The sequence below is a fragment of the Mercenaria mercenaria genome, chromosome 18 (assembly GCF_021730395.1).
Source record: "Mercenaria mercenaria strain notata chromosome 18, MADL_Memer_1, whole genome shotgun sequence".
Taxonomy (NCBI): Eukaryota; Metazoa; Mollusca; class Bivalvia; order Venerida; family Veneridae; genus Mercenaria; species Mercenaria mercenaria.
In genome coordinates, this window is record NC_069378.1 from 40,834,264 (window position 1) to 40,852,067 (window position 17,804).

The 17,804-nt window shown below is 34.3% G+C and overlaps 1 long non-coding RNA gene across 1 annotated transcript; it reads left to right on the top strand.

Moving 5' to 3' along the window:
- The first annotated feature begins 1,291 nt into the window (after positions 1 to 1,291).
- Positions 1,292 to 12,304, top strand: LOC128550613 (uncharacterized). Its single transcript, XR_008368331.1, has 2 exons — positions 1,292 to 1,423; positions 10,729 to 12,304. It is a non-coding gene; the product is annotated as an uncharacterized LOC128550613 (long non-coding RNA).
- The last annotated feature ends 5,500 nt before the right edge of the window (positions 12,305 to 17,804 follow it).

A 17,804-nucleotide genomic window follows, 5' to 3' on the forward strand; every position in this document is an offset into this window, starting at 1 on the left:
GACCGTTTAAAATCGCTAACAAGGGTTGTTTGTAAATCACGTAAGCCCCCATTATTGCCTGTCCAAATTTAAGTCCTGTGATAGTTATGACCTTGCCTTTGACCTGCTAGCCCTAAAACAATAGGGCTCATCTACTTCGTAAGCCATGCAATAAAATTTGAAGGTTCTTGGTTAAGTGCTTCTCAAGTTATTGGCGAAAACCGTTTTAAAGGTTCAAGTCCCTGTGACATTGATCTTTGGCCTATTGTCCCCTAAAACAATAGGAGTCATCTGCTTCACAAGCACAATCATGCTACCAAGATAGAATGTTCTGGGTCAAGAGATTTTCAAATAATTGGGCGGAAACCGCTCGCTCTAGCGACAGATGTACGGCCTGACCAACCGACCCGCCGATGCTACTGACATGTGCAAAGCAAAATATCCCCGCTTCTCCGAAGGTAGGGGTATAATAATGGGAGGGTATAATAATGGGACAGAAATCTTGATGACTAGTGATTTTCATCGTTTGTTTCCTTTGGCTGTCTGTGATTAGCTAATGGCCGCGAACTGACTTGTTGTTGCAAATCTCTGTGAGCTGTTTTCTTTCACAGTACAGATAACTTCCTTTTACGTGTCATGTATCATGATTCATAAGTTAGAAAATACTTGTTTATACCTGTAAATTTATAAACACGATTGATGTACATTGGATGTAATGTACCAGGTGATATTGCTATTTTTCTGTACTATTTTTACTGCCAGACAGTAAATTATTTTCAGACTGAACTTGTATTTGAACACAAAAGTTACAACAGTGATCTTAAAATCAATTATCTTAAAGTAGCAAGTGTCATGATTATGAAACATAAAGGCCTCTTTTCAAAATACAACAACATACCGCAAGATTTGTTTGACCAATGCAGTCTTTGTAAAGTATTTTAGATTATTTTGCAATACAATAACAAATGTTTCATTTTGTTCAATTTATACTTTTTACTTTCTTCATTTGAGTGGTACATTTTTATGATGGCTAAGGTTATAATTTGATCAATATACAAGTACCCAAAACATCTGAAACGAAATATTGATGTGGGTCCAGGTTAACAATTGATACTTCTACTTTATTAAACAATGCAGTCAAAATTGTACATCTTGCTCCAACTCGACATATTCATTGTCCTTATACTATACACCAATTTGATCAGGTATTATACCTAAAGTATAATAGTATCGGAATATAGACACACTTCTGTTATAGAAAACCAATCGTATCGGGTCCTTAACTCTGTAACCAGTCTGTCGCATGTCGCCCACCACGTGACATAAACATTGGTCATATAAATAAGGTAGACAGATTCTGTGACCTGATATCAAAACTATCACAGAGAAATCTGCTGTGTGATGTGCTCTAGATTGGATGTTGGTTGGATCAATTATCATTCAGGTAAATTAACACTATTATTAGTTCCATTTTCCTTCAACGCAATGGCATTTAACTGTACAATATTAAGAAAAAACTACAATGTTGAATTCATCGTGTTCACATGTTTTCTCTCGTTTCATCATCAATTGAGCCGCGCCATGAGAAAACCAACGTAGTGGCTTTGCAACGACCAGCATGGATCCAGATCAGCCTGCGCACCGCGCAGTCTGGTCAGGATCCATGCTGTTCGCTAACGGTTTCTCTAATTGCAATAGACTTTGAAAGCAAACAGCATGGATCCTGACCAGACTGCGCGGTGCGCAGGCTGATCTGGATCCATGCTGGTCGTTGCAAAGCCACTATGTTGGTTTTCTCATGGCACGGCTCAATTATAGACTAGGTGTAGTATGCGAATTGTGCGAACGCTTACTTACAAGTGGTTTTAAGATGATTATGCCGTGCCAAAGCAGCTCGTATTTTACGTATGATGTTTCCGCTAATTAATTTCTGAGTGTAAGTAGTAAACACATCGAAATGAAATCATATGAAAACAAGATAAGCTCATTTCTACTTAGAGACAGAGATGATATTAAAGGTGTATTTAATATTTTTCCATCATTCAGGTAAGTAGAAAGCAATGTCAAATGATATAAAAACGAATATGACGTGTGTTGCGTTTATGCCGCTGAACGAGATCTTCATTTAGGATTATATGGTAAAATCTGGAACTATGGTGTCATCAATGACTAATAAAACAGCGCATATACTAATTTCGGGTTTGATTTAGTGTGATTGAGATGGTAAAGTGTTATTCTGATCATAGACTCTTCTCTTTCGACTCGGGTTCAAAAGACACTTTTTCTATACTGTTATAACAAATGATTCGGAAAATCATTCTAATAGCTTGTATAACCAGTTGCAAATAATTTGATTGACAATATTGGATGTCTCCTCACGTATATACGAGAAAAGAAATGAGAAAACAATTTTGAAAATAATTAAGCAATTAGAACGCAACATACAACAATTGCTCTTTCTTACAACGCGAGCAAATTAGAATCGATATCTATACAAAAATAGGTTTCAGCGAACAAACTTTCATTTTCTTTTTCGCGATGTACAAATCGTCGCGTGAGTGGAACGATGCTCTATCTACCATTTTTTAAACGTGGCGAAAATCGCTTCCAAAGTTTAACTCTCGTCTAGTTTCTTTATTTCTGGGCGAAAATGATGATAAATATATCTACTTGTTCCTTGCGCTTAGTTCTTTCAGACTGTAAATGCTTTTAAATACATTTCGTTTTTACTTTTCTGCAATTATACATTTTTCACTTTGGAGATAGAGCAAATTTGACAAAAATAGAAAAAAATGTTAAAGGTGTATTGCTCTATCGGGAGATAGAGCACTGTGAATTTACAAAATTGGACATAGAGCAAGATAATATTTATTTAAATTGTATATTGAAAATAGTGCGAGAGCTCTTAAACAGTAAAGACAGTCACAGTTCTCATTTTGAAATTAAAGGAGGAATGGATTTGGTTTTAGTATCATCAAACTGACACACTATCACAGGCCATATTGCAACTTTCAAGATTTTCTTTGAGGAGGAGGACTCTAGTTGCATTATTTTTGGCACGCACGGATATCTGGGTATATGACTTTCTTTGTGTCAACTGGATGGTTTCCTCACATGAAAAAATTAAGGTTTCAAACAGTGAGGGGCAGGTGTTCAAAGTCAGAAGATTTGAACTGATTTGCCAATGGTTTTACCATGCTGTCCGTATTGTTCAAAGTTAACTGAACTGTTACGCTATAGACACTATTGGCTATTAAACTAGGCACATTGGTCCTACTTATTTGCAGATGGGTATTCGTAAACCATATTGTAGTATTGTGTTAAACAGCAACAAAAAGATTTTGAAGTTTAATTACTCAGTAACCGCAATAATTATTGTCAGCAATGAACAAAGTTCTAAAATCTTTTTAGTCGTAACTATTCTATTTGCCAAATACAACTAGCTTTTCATTACAATGAGTAAGATTTCCCGGTTTTAGTTATTAGTTGGCATTAAGTTATACATAATACATAATACTAAGCATTATAACAATACCTAATGACATTGTCTTTGCAACTAAATATTCTCATTAATAACTGTATTCTTTCACAAAACAACAGTTTTTATATTATGTTCAATTTTTGCATTTAACTGTACTTGTCAGTCATACCAGTTCTCTTTTACACAACACAATCAATGTTATATTCATGTCTCTTTTTAGGTGGATTGTACGGTGTCCATCGTCTGTCTTCCTGAGTCAACATTGTACTTAAAAATTTTCTCTTCTGAAACTACTGGTTACATTTATACACAAAACTTGGTCAGTAGAATTTTGGGATAGATCTCTATAAAGGTTGATCAAATGGTTAATCTTGGCCTCTTTGAGGGCAACTACTGCCAGATAGAGCAAAAATAAATAGGAAAAACATTTAAGGAACTTCTCATGAACTGCTTGATGGATCTTTATCAAACATAGTCTGTAGCATTATTATAACATCCTCTCCCAAACTGGTTCAGATCGGGACGATTGGCCCCTTTGAGAGATTATCAGAGCTAAAATTAGAAATTCCCTTAAATGATTTTATCTCATGAACCACTCAATGGATCTTCTTCAAACTTGATTTATAGCATCATTATAAGAATCGTCACCAAAATTGTTCTGTTAGGGGCGCTTGGTCCCTTTCAGGGGCGGTTAGAGTTCAAAATAGAAATACCTTTAACGACTACTCATGAACCATTTGATGGATATTCACCAAACTTGGTCTAGAGACCAGTATAAGGTCCTTTCTCAAATTTGTTGGATTAAGGGCACTAGACCTAAAGCTACAAATGCCTTTAAATGACTACTCCTCAACCGCTTGATGGATCTTCATCGAACTTTTATTAGGTTCTTTAACTAATTTATTCAGTTAGTGTGGCCTCTTTTATGGGCTGCTAGAATTGCAAAATAGAGATATCTTCTTACTAAATTCCTCTCTAACTCCTGAATGGGTCTTCATAAAACCTTGTCCGGAGCATCATTATAAGGTCCTTTACCATGTTATGTCTTATATCAAATCTATTCAAATAGGGACACTTTGGCCCTTTTAGGGGCCACTAGAGTTGAAAAAGAAATAACTTTAGATGATTTTTTTCAAAGGTTATGTGCTTTGATGCGTGACAGCAAAATGATAATAAAAAATAATGAACAGGCTAAAGGATTTTCACCAAACCTAGCTAGAAGCAAAGTCAGATGGTTTAGGCTTTCTTCAGTTGAAGGACTCAGGCCCATTTAGCCCTCTTGTTAACTTTTCACATAATTCTTACAATTAATTTAAGGCTCAAAAATATTACATCGTAAATAATATGTCCCGATCATACCTTTCATACTAATCTTATTGTATATATTCCATTTAGTTTCTGCATGTCGTTCTCAAATCTGGTGGCATACATTTCAACTTAATACTGAGTATCATAACAAGAATTCATAGCATTTATTTTGCAACTAAACAGTTGCAGTCACAACACACATGTTTCATATTCGGTACAGTTACATCATGTGATACTTTAATAGTTTTGTGGCATTGATTTTGATTCACACCAACCATTTGTAATAAGTATTGACTACTTAAAATTCTAAGAAATATATATATATATATATATATATATATATATATATATATATATATATATATATTCTCTCTCACAAACACAATCGTTATTTATAATCCTCACAGTTTCTTCATGTACGTACTTTCATTTAGTGACTTGAATTTCAGCATTGCATTCCTTGTTTGATATTTGTCCTTGTTTTTTAAGTATTTAATTTTCAATTTTCTCTTTTGCCAAGGGTTGCAAGTTTAACGATAGGATTTTTGCATCTGGAAGTAGGGATATTGTACTGCCAGTTCTTGTTGTCATAGGAATACTGCATTCAGCAAAATTTGCATAGTAAAAAAAGTGATCAACAAGAAAATTAGTTGGAGCCTTACTGTAACTGTGTAAAGTAAAATATGTTCTATTTTTGGTTTTATTTCTATTGCTCTTAATAGACAATAACTTATTATCACAAATTTGCTTCTCGGAAACATGTTTGCAAATACCATTGTTATATTCAGTGGTATTTCTTAAGATACAGCTTCAGAATGACGAAAATAGTTTCTATCCGAAATACACATCAATACAGGTCTGTTGCAAATCTTGCATGTATTTTCTTGCCTATAGCTTACTTGACAATGCTATATGTTTGTAAAAGTAATAAAATGATAAAATAACCTGTATAAGCAATCTCACCTATGCATGTCGTGTAGATAGGCATTCTAAGTATATTTCAAATATGCTACAACTATGCCTATCCGCCATACTTTGTTGTGATCACATGCATGTAACTGTGCATTCTATTGGTTAAAATGGAGTTAGAGCAATTCTGGATTAAGTTAAATGGAGATAGAGCACTCCTTTACAAAGTCTAATGGTGATCACATGATGTTAATTTATGTGTATGATTGGTCAGAATAATTTTAAACATTACAGTGCTTTAAGTCCTGGAGATGGAGTACTTTAATCGTTACTGTTACATTCAAACAGAGGACATAGAGCAAAGTATTACGCAGGATCTTTCTCTATGACGTCAAAAGTTACGTTTTCTTGCTCCAGAACGATAGAGCTCGGCGAGACAAACAAAATGATGTAAAAATCTCATTTTTTCAAAAAATGGAGATAGAGCACTATAAGAATCAGGCGACGAAATGAAGGTATCACTTTAGTGATCTAATTCAGAAACGAGAAACAAGGACAGTAGTGAAGGATTGGGCTATTTTGATGTTGTTTCAGAATAGTGTACATTTCATATCATTTTACTGGTCTTGACATCATGGGACGGCGGAATGGAGTTGCTGTCGTCTTGACATCCTTCTAAAAGTATTTATACAACACCTGTGACTTTGCTTTTAAATTCGCTGTATTTTTCGGATATTATGATGACAGTCAGGTGAACTAGTTAATTAATACGATTATTTATGAAACACAACACAATGGGAAATTTGAAAATATAGAAATAATTTTAAATACAATAACAATTATCAACCAATAAGAACATTCTATAAACAACTAATTAGAAAAAGTAAAGCACAAATAAAAATGAAACAACAAGAAAAATGAATATCTACAGTTATTGAAATCTATTGAGTCCATGTTTGATGCTTTCACCAAGTTTTGTATAATGGTATATACATAAGTTCGGCAACAACAACAAAAAAAAAAGAAGAAATTTCGTCAAATTTTACTAAGTCTTGTCATTTCGTTTTTCGAACAAGTTCTATTTCAAAGGCGAAGTAATTACTGTGTCAAGATATCATTTAATTTAGTATTCATTTATTCGTGTTCATTTATTTTAATGTCTTCGTTTAATGAGTATTGATTTGCAAATGATACCGTATAAAAATAAATGGGGTTATCCCTATTTGGAGCCGGGTAATTTGTTTTTATTTATACAAGTATTCATCGTGTGAAATAGATTTCAAACATTTTAATTATTCTTTATTAATCTTTTTATGACACTGTAACTTATACTTGAAACATTTTTCTCACTTTTAAGTTCATTCGTTATCAGAAAATCTAAACATTTCCATAAAAAGTGACTTACTCTTAACCCTCTTTACTCAAGGGAAATAACCTGTTTATAGAGTAAAATATTTCAGTGCAATGGAAAAGCAATATTTAATTAATTTAATGTTATCTACCAATCAGGATAACCCAGTCATGCATATAATAGTCCTCATATTGTTTTGGAATCCTTTCATTTTTCTGGACATTTTCCCATATTTTGACGCATTTATAAAGGCCGGAGAGAGAGACTTTTCTCTTCCCATCAGTAGCTTATCACCATATTTCGCCTGAAGAAATATTGCGGATTTTTTTTTTCTGAAATGATTGTCTATTTGTTGACAAATTTCACCGCAGAAAATATCATAATTTCAGCATGGCATTTCTCAGATTGATCTTTACATACGTTTCTTATCAATTCGCTGACCACTAACTAGGACCAAATCAACCTGCAGTAATTATGCATGCTCTTTCCATGCATTTGAGTACAAAATGCCTTGTTGATAGGAGCTGAAAATTTCCTGATCATCTAGGCCTACAATAAAGTTTTAGCGTCGTTGTCAACATTTTTCTAAAACGTTTGCACAATATCATGTTGTTTTTTTTCGGCTCCAATAACTCTTTCCTTCCTATGGGACGCCCGAATTGTCCATTTCTTGAATAAATGTATTACTTATACTGCAAGCGTTTGATATTTTTACATGGCTAAATTATGATATCATTATATATCATCATAAAAAAGACATTCATAACGTTGCCGCATGCTAAAAAGATAAATGCGTCTTGCATGAGCGATATATAATTATATAGTAGCCTAAGGTATAGTCTTAAGACTTTTTTCCATCCATTAATGACTCATCAGACCGACATTTAGTTCTACGCGGTGGCGTTAATTTAATTATGCATGTGGTTTGTATGCATGAACACGTCAATTCTTGTGAGGAATGGCGCTTCACACTGGAAGAAAGATAAATATATTCTGTGTGCTAACGTAACAAGTTGTTCCTGTGCGCATGATATCATGTGATGGTGTTTCTTAAAAGCTATATTCGCTTTTTAAAAATTTTGTTTAGACTTGCCTAACTTATTTAGTGTTTCGGGTGGATTTTTATTTCAAGTTACTTTATTTGATAAACAAAGATGTCAAAAACACGAAAAGCTTTTCATTGTTTATTTTAATGAAATATTAACGAAAAGTACCAAATTATCATTTAAAGTATTAAAAGAATATATGGATTGGTCAAATTATTTTTTTAAGTACAAATTAATAAACAGTAACATCAGTTGTGTTCGTCAAAATGTTTTCTTTAATTTCATCCTTACTTAAACGGAAGATGTAAAACAGGAAAAGTGAGGTCAACGCGTAAGGATAAATATTACGACCCGAAATAAGTCCAAATTTCAAACAGCGCCTGTGTTGTCTAATTAAGTACAGTACTTTTTCTGCGGTTTCAGCATTTCTGCGGTTTGAACATGAAACAGGGCACTTTTTTCTACGATTTTTACATCAACTTAGAGTACTTTTCTGCGATTTTAACATGACATTTTTCTACGATATCGGCAACAACTAAAGTACTATTCTGTGGTTTGAACACGAATATGGTACTACTTTTTTCTACGATATCAGCAGGAATTTGAGTACATTTTTACGATTTCAGCATCGACTCAGGGTACTTTTCTGCAGTTTGAACATGACATAGGGTACATTTTCTACGATTTCAGCATGAACTTAAGTACTTTTTCTACGATTTTAACATCCACTTAGAGTTATTTTCGTACGATTTAAACATGAACTAGCATACTTTCTTACGATACCAGCAAATAGTAACGTACTTTTTTTTTCAAGATGAGTACTTTATGTACGATTAAAACATGAACTGTCATACTTTCTCAATGATACCAGCAAGGACTAACGTTCTTTTTTCAAGATTTCAACACTAACTAGAGAATTTTTTCGAGGCATTAAACATTAATTTGCATTTCAGCATGAACTAATGGACCATTTGTACAAATTAAACATTAACTAGAGTACTTAATCACGTTTTAAGTATTAATTAGAATACTTTTTTCTGCGATTTCAACATCAGATGGAGTACTTTTTTCTAAGATTTAAAGATGAAATAGGCTACTTCTTCCTCGTTTTCAGCACTAGCTTGAGTAACCTTTTAACGATTTCAGCACTATCTAGGGTATCTCTTCTACAATCTCAACATCATCTCGTCTAAGAATACTTTTTCTACGATTTAAAGATGAAAAAGATTACCTTTTCCACGTTTTTAATATGAACTAGAGTACATTTTTAACGGTTTCCACACTATCTAGAGTACCTTTTCTATACAATTGCAACATCACCTAGAGAATGGCAACATCACCTAGAGAACCTTTACTACTATTTAAAAGTGAACTAGAATAGTTTTTCCGCGATTTAAATATTAATTAAAATACTTTAAAATTTAATTAAAGTACTTTTCCACGATTTGAGCATGCACTTGAGTATTTTTTTCGACGATTGCAACACAAGGTAAAACATCTTTCTGTACCATTTCAACATGAACCCGAATACTTTTTCTACCATTTAAACATTACCTAGAGAACATTTTCGACGGTTTTCTACGGTTTCAACATTCATTAAAAGTCTTTTTCTATGATTTCAACGATACTCATACATACAGAAGTCTAGATATCCCTCCAGTTTCGGGCAGTATCCAGAGCTTTATCATGATCGGCTTTGTCAACTTTCAAGTGGTCTTTTTACGTGTACAAGTAGCTGTTGCAAGGAGGTACCAAATTGTGTGTCATTTTTTTCTGATCAATTGTCTTTATAATGTACACATTCAAACAAACACGTTCTGTAGGAACCGTCTCGGTAGCCTAGTGGTAGAGCGCCCGCTTCGAGTGCGGGAAGTTTTCTGTTCGGTCCCTGGTCGCGTCATACCAAAGACGTGAAAAATGGTACTTCCAGTATCTTCCTCACTTGGCTGTCAGCATTAAGAATATAGTACTAGAATTAGTCAGTCAGGTGAATGGTCGTTTCTACGGCGTGATATTCAAATAAAGCAGCACTATAAACTTTGAATATGCGCTCACTGCTTAAAGTAGACACCTCGTTTTTTGTGATTGTAAAGCTCGTTGAACCCGAACATATACATTCTAGTTCTGTAGTGTTTCGGTTTAAGAGTGAGCGTAGGTGTGGGTGCTGCATTCTTGGGGCATAACTTTTCGTGTGCCGTTGTTGCTTTATGTGAGTGAGTCAAGATTTTGCTATTACTATACATAAATCCATTCCTTCCTGGATTGCGGCTAATATCTATATTAATACTTAAATCCTTTTATTTATGTAGCTTATGATGTTAGAGTGATATTTATCAAGTAAACAATGAATCGTTTCTCGGAATTACGAAACGATTAACTGTTAATGATAGGCAATTTTATTGATCATTCAATTACTGAAAGCTTTCACTCGGGGCGTTGAATTCTTCCTGTGAGAACGCCATTCAGCTGGCTTGCTGAAAGTCGGTGGTTCTACCCAGGTGACCGCTCGTGATGAAATAATGCACGGAGGAACACCTGGGGTCTTCCTCCACCATCAAAGCTGGAAAGTTGCCAAATGACGTATAACTGTGTCGGTGCGACGTTAAACCCAACAAAATAAATAAAAATAAACTTAATGTTCTAACTATTTTCAGGTAATTTCTCTGATGATGAGCCGTGTCGTAAAAGAAAGACAACATTTATAATCGGTGGTTACTTGGGGACAAATGTTGACTACCGTAAAGGATAATTGCAGTGCAAACACAATGAAACTAGTGGAAACAATTGTGATCAATATATTCTGTCAGCCGATAGGAATACATTACAGCACAACTCCAATTTGTTTTTGAATTGTCAATTTTGTAATGGATTTTACTTTAAGTGCGAAATCAAGATCCAATTATTTTGTCGATATTGCATATTGAATAGAGTAATTCATTGAAATTTATACAAAGAGAATCAGATTAAACTACGACAAAACGAGAAAATTAATTTTCATGTAAACATTTTGTCAATTCATCATAAAGTGGAACGAAATATGAAAACGTTAGTTCTCATATGGATTGATTATCAGTGCAGCGAAGGAAGGATTTAAATGTTGTAAAATAGAATTGGCATAGTAGTTGGTGAACTGTTATATTTTTATATAGAAATAGTTTTTAACTAAACAATAACGTGGACAGTTAAAACTTAACAAACACGCAGACTGAAACATTTGATTTAATTTGAAAATATTTAATTTTTCTAGAGGGCAGGCGAGTTAAATACGCAGTTGAACTTCATAAAGGCTAATACAGCCTGTGTGAACAGATAAATACAAACGCATCAAAGAAAATATGTCGAATAAAGCGAAAGGTAGCAAAGACTCGAGTGATGAACAGAGTGCTTTTCAGTGGAAAGCTGAATTCATGGCTGGTCCTGGGGGATTCTTGGAAAAAGAGATAATATATAGTGATGACATCTTTCAGACTCCGGAAGACGCGAAAGATGACGCTCTGGTTAAAGCTGAGAATGAAGTGTGTGACTATCCATACTCACGTGGAAAGATTCTGAAATTGGAAGTTGTAGATAAAAATGGAGCTAGTGTAATTGTATTAAAGAATGCTCTCAAAGATGTTCCCCGGCGTTGAAAGATGTGTAGTGTGTGCTTTATAAATAGAAAGAAATTGCGTTTTTACATTGTTAATATGGATATCACCGTATTAAGTGCTTTAATAACAAAAATAAAGTCGATACACGTACAGGGTCAATGATACGATCAAGACAAAGATTCATCATGAAGCGGATACAGTGTTTTTCCGTATTTTTAATTTCTATATATGTCTGAATTCAAAACTGCATAGTAAAAAAAGACATCTTTGAAGATTGTACAAGGATCATAATAAAATCGAAAGTATTTTGTTCTTATATGTAAATACGGACTTTAAATGCAGTCCTTAACGAATTCGCATCTAATATTTCCTAGTTGTTTATTTTTTGTTATATACCTTGCTTAAGTCTTATATTTGTATAGGTTGCGTACAATTATATGTCATGTTAAAAACATTCTAAATAAGAAAAAGTTTAGAGCTCCATAGGTTGTATATACAGACATACTTTGCCTGAGACAGAATCGTTGCATTTAAATAAAAACGATCGATCGTGCGAAAAAAAATATCAGGCGGTTTATATTTATTGCTTTTATTTGTATTTAACCACCTTTTTAAAATGAATATAACTTTATTTGATATTTTCATTTGTTGTTTTCCAATGTAGCAATCAATGCAACCTTTAAAATCTTTAAAATAGACATGTATGCCTCATTTGCTTCCACTCCAGTATTGACTCAACATAATTGCTAACCTCCTTTATGCAAAGGTATTTCTGAAAAAAGTAGAGTATTAAATGTCTGGTTTATCCAAGTTTTATAATGCAGTGACTTGATGTATTCCGATTGTGCTGCTTAATTGCTTTAATAAGAGAACTTTTAGTATAGCTGGTAAAGGTGTATTTTGTCTTGTTTTTCGCTAGAATACAGTTAGTATATCAACGGTACATTCAGGTAGGTATTTAGATTGAGTCGTGCAAATGAGAACAAAGTGTGACGTGCGTATATCTCGTAGAAGATACCGTAAGATTCGCATGATACCGTAACCTTATTTGGTTTGAAATATTGTTAAAATGAACAAGATGTTTTAATAAAATGTTTTAAAAATGATCGGCGCAATTTGAAAATTGGAAAGACATTATAATCATAAGGTTTTTATCGCGTATGTGCACAAAGTCTTTAGTCACATTTCAATAATTTTTCACTATATCCCCCGTTTCATAAAGCGACAGAATAATATTTCGTAATATACAGAATGATATTTCGTAATGTACTAACTGTTACGACTGACCTATTTAAATGTCTTTATGAACAAATTCTTTATCAAAATATTGCTAATTAATCTGTCATCCGTATCGTATTTTCATGTTTAAGTTTTTTCCATTTCATAGATGCTTAATACACATAGGCATATTGTTACGGTATCTGTTTCAAAGGTTAATCCAGAAATCCGGTGAAGGATTAAAAATATAAATAAATATTGAAAATGGATGCAGTTTTTAGCCAGAAAGCTGTAATAATCACTATCATCAAATAAACTGACATAATAATAGCAATATCTATACACTAGTTCTTTAATTAGCGCATAAGCTCTTACAGACTGCCTCGCATTAATAAAATCTGTGAAAAATTCCCTTTGAAGAATGCAACCAAGCAACATAACAGCAGACTCAGACATCATACTTAGTGTGTTCATGCGAAGTAATTACATATGCAACATTCCTCACGCCCCCTAGCACCGGCTAAAGAGGAATTCTGTCATGGTAAAAATGAATGTACTCTATGATCCAATAGGATAGACTATTTATTTATCTATTTTGTTGTGTTTAACGTCGCACCGACACAATCATAGGTCAAATGGCGACTTCCCAGCTTTGATGGTGGAGGAAGACCCCATATGCCCCGTCCGTGCATTAGTTCATCACTAGCGGACACCTGGGTAGAACCACCGATCTTCCGCAACCCAGCTTGATCTTAACCACTCGGCCACAGAGCCCCTGGATAGGTTAGACTAAGTTGCGAAACAAAAATAAATAAATAAATAAATAAATGTTGCGAAATTCCAGTTATACAAACGTTGTTCAGTTTATGAGCATTTGTCTCGCATTCATATCGGAATTGGACTGGTTAACAAAACCGCGGGAAATCAAACAGCAATACCCATCTTCGTACGGCTGCGCGCACAACGAAGCAGGTTGACACTGTAGTGAATAGATACAGCAGACGGAGAAGGTCAAATACCTATCGACAAGATTCATTTTAGCCACAGTGAAGATTATGTAAAAGAGGTAAACATAGGAACAGTCACATATAACATAAGAAATGCAAACTGTGGTACCAGACTGGAAAAGTCAGTAGCATACTGAAAGTGAACTGTATGTTAAAACTAGCTTTTGGTCAGCCAACCCCACATTTACCCAGACGAGAAAGTGTCTATAGCACTATTATCCGTTTAAATAACCATTGGGTTTGAAGAAGACGTTAACATTGACAAACTGTTCTTTTTAATGATAAGATATCCCTTATTTTAAGTAACCAGTTACGTGCACTGGCGAACAGGTCATAGACAGTTTGGGTTATTTTTATGTTTTGATATTATTAATGTTAGTATCATTATTTTTATTTATTCAAGAGTTACTATAACGTCACCATGACATATTCATTAGTTTTTGTGGGGAAAAAGAACATTCATTGTTCCTTTTACCTGATTGGATCGTAACATATTTTTCACAAAGCCTTGTGATTATCCAGTACGATAAGCTTCCGTGAATTATTCCCATCAGTCAGATCACATCGCGTCTAAAATTTAAATCAATGGGATAAAATAAAGCACGCTATTGACAAAATATACTGTTGATTATTCAGACAATGGAGAGCAACAGACCGTTCAAAAATCGTTCATTGAGGACATTGATTACAGGCTGGATCGAAATATATCCGCCGGATGATATCCATCATCTATTGTGTTTCTTTTGAATATTCGGGATAAGCAACCTCTGGCGTATTAATATTTCGTGGCAGTCTTTTGATTTGTTTATTAATAAACGTCCCTCAGGATATTCGAACATGAAATAATCCTTCTAATTTTATTTGCATTACTGCCTTGTAATTAGTTCTAGCATCAAATTATCCAGAGACGTTTATATTATCTGAGCTGAGCATTGCGTTTTAAAGTTGCAACCTATATTTTACTATTGGCGTCTGGTGTGCATTTATAAATTGTCTGTGCCAGCCGCAAAAATATCTTCACAGTACAATGTTATACGTTTGAGGAAAGAAGCTGCGCCAGTATCAGCGTTATCTAGAGCCCAAGAATCTATACCAGCAATGAATTAAACCGATACATTAAATGCCCTTTTGTCCATGTTTGTTATATTTTCCGTTTCTTTGGGATCATGGGATACCTTTACTTTATACATGTAACAGAACAGATACAGAAAATGCCCTTTTATTCCGTGTTGTTATATTTCCCGTTTATTTGGGATCATGGGATACCTTTTGTTTATACACGTAACAGAACAGATACAGAAAATGCCCTTTTATTCCGTATTGTTATATTTCCCGTTTCTTTGGGATAATCGGATACATTTAATTTATACGTATTACAGTATTCCGCTAAAGTCGGCACTTGGGATGTTGCACTTTCAATGAACAGATTCAGTCATTCCGAGTCTGCTATTTATTGTCTTGGTTGCGTTCTCTGCACCTAAAATATCTCCTTATAATAGCGCACCATGAGAAAACCATCATATTGCATTTGCGACCACCATGGATCCAGACCTGCCTGCGCATCCGCGCAGTTTAGTCAAGATCCATGCTATTCGCTTTTAAAGCCTATTGCAATTAAAGAAACCGTTAGTGAACAACATGGATCCTGACCAGACAGTGCGGATGCACAAGCTGGTCTGGATCTATGCTGGTCGCAAATGCACTATGTTGGTTTTCTCATGGTGCGGCTCATATATTTTATTAACTATCACAATTATAGTGTTCTTTAACTGAGGTATGGCGGTCATAAAAAAGTCTTTCATATGTTGACTTACACAGGAATTTTATATTTTATGGTCCTTTAGGATAATGGAATCCATTTAATTGATATGTATAACAGAAGCTGAGGGACATGGGGTGCTTTCTATTAACTCTAATGGAAAGACTCAATCAAAGCTAGTCTGCTATTGTTTCTTTTTTTTTGCGTTTTATGCTTCCAAAAGATCTTAATATAGATGTAATCAACTGTTATAAAAAACAGCATTCTTTAAGTGTCATGCGGTGGTCGTAAAATGTCTCCCCGTACTTGATCTAAGTAAAGTTACATTTATATTTTTGATATCATTAGGTGCATTCAATATCTATGTATTACTAAAGGAATTTCGCATAAGCCGATTCTGAGGTCGAGAGTGGTACTATTCTCTCCATTACCAGTGAACAAACCCAGCCAAACCGAGTCTGCTTTTATTTTCTTGGTTGTGTTCTATGCTTCCAAAATGTTATTTACAACAAAGCCTTTGAAGATAGACGTTGCAGCAGTGGTATGAGACGACACTGAGGAACGATCAGCGTAATTTAAACGTACGGAACTGTGTATCAGATGTAACAGCATACAAGATGCTGATACTGACGGTAAACCAAGGTAGAGTCTTTTATAAGCTTATTAACTGCTTATCTGTAACTTCATTTGTCATTACAATCATATGGTGAAATGTCTTTTGTTTTATCCATGTACTTTCTTACTAATTTTAGTCCAACACGTCTTGTGCCGTCGACATTCTAAATGCTCTTTGGCATGGATATGTTTCGTATGACGGTAATTCATTTTCTATCATGCTATTTTGAGTGTGAATCTGATCTTAGGCACTTTTATTGCTTTCTAACGGGGCCTGGGGTCTAGTGATCACTGGCGATAACAAAGAATTCAGAGACTATCAGATTACAGGAATAATTATGTGAAGGATTTAATGCATCATACAATTGATTTTCAACTAAACGCGTTCAAACATACAGCATAAGTTTCGGCGATCGTTTATTTTAGTAAATCTACAAAGCATAAAGTTATAGAAACAACGGTCATTAACAAAACTAATACAGTTCTTGTTTTTTGCCTTACCAGTATACTAAAATGGTCAACTGAATACTTGGAAAATAAGCGATTTGTATGCAAACCTGAGCAAAAAGTTATTACATACATCAACTACAGTTGCTCACAGTTTAAATAAAATCAGATGTACTAGAAAAATGCCACGTGCGATTATTGTCTTTTATTTCCTGTTTATCGCTTAGTTAATTGTTTAAATGATATCTATCTAGTAAACAATGAAATATTAAACGGAATTACGAAACGCTAATTGATCAGTGGTAGGCAATCTAATGATCTTAAACAAGTTTCAATTATCAAAGCGTTCAAGTAAGCCGGCCGTTTTAAGGATGGCAATCAAATGAACATTACATTTCAGAAATGTTTACTATAGTATCTAGTGTTAGTACTGAATTGGCAACATTTGTCTTGTTCACATTATGAATTATTTACTGCATAACCGACCATATTGGTTAAGGTCACTGACTTTGATTTACTTGCCCCTCACCGAGGTGGGTTCGAGCCTCACTCGGGGCGTTGAGTTCTTCATGAAGGGAAGTCATTCATCTGGCTAAAGGAAGGTCGTAAATTCTTACCAAGTGTCCGCATGTAATGGAGCGGTACTCAGTGCCTTCCTCTTCCATCAAAGCTGGAAAGTCGCTATTTGACCTTATATAAATATCAATTTTATGTTTTTAACAGGTTTAACACGACAATATTTTTTCAAAAGACAGAACAAAATGCTTTAAACCAACGGTGTTCAAATTGTTTGTATTGTACGTATATACTAGTACACATAATTGAATGGATTGTCGGTTAATAGTCAAACCCATTGCCCGAACTCCGAAGACATCATTTATATATATTCATTTCTTTTTCTTCAAGTTTCTACTTAAGCCCGGTAGTATTTTATGCTGAATTATTGACCGGTCGATAGCACAAACTATGGACCAGTCAACTTTATTGCCTGAGGTCCGGTTTTATTACATGATGTCATAATTTAGTTTTCAGCGTTCAATTTTCAAATTTGGACTTATTCACCCAGCAAACATTTTTACTCTACCGGTCATAGA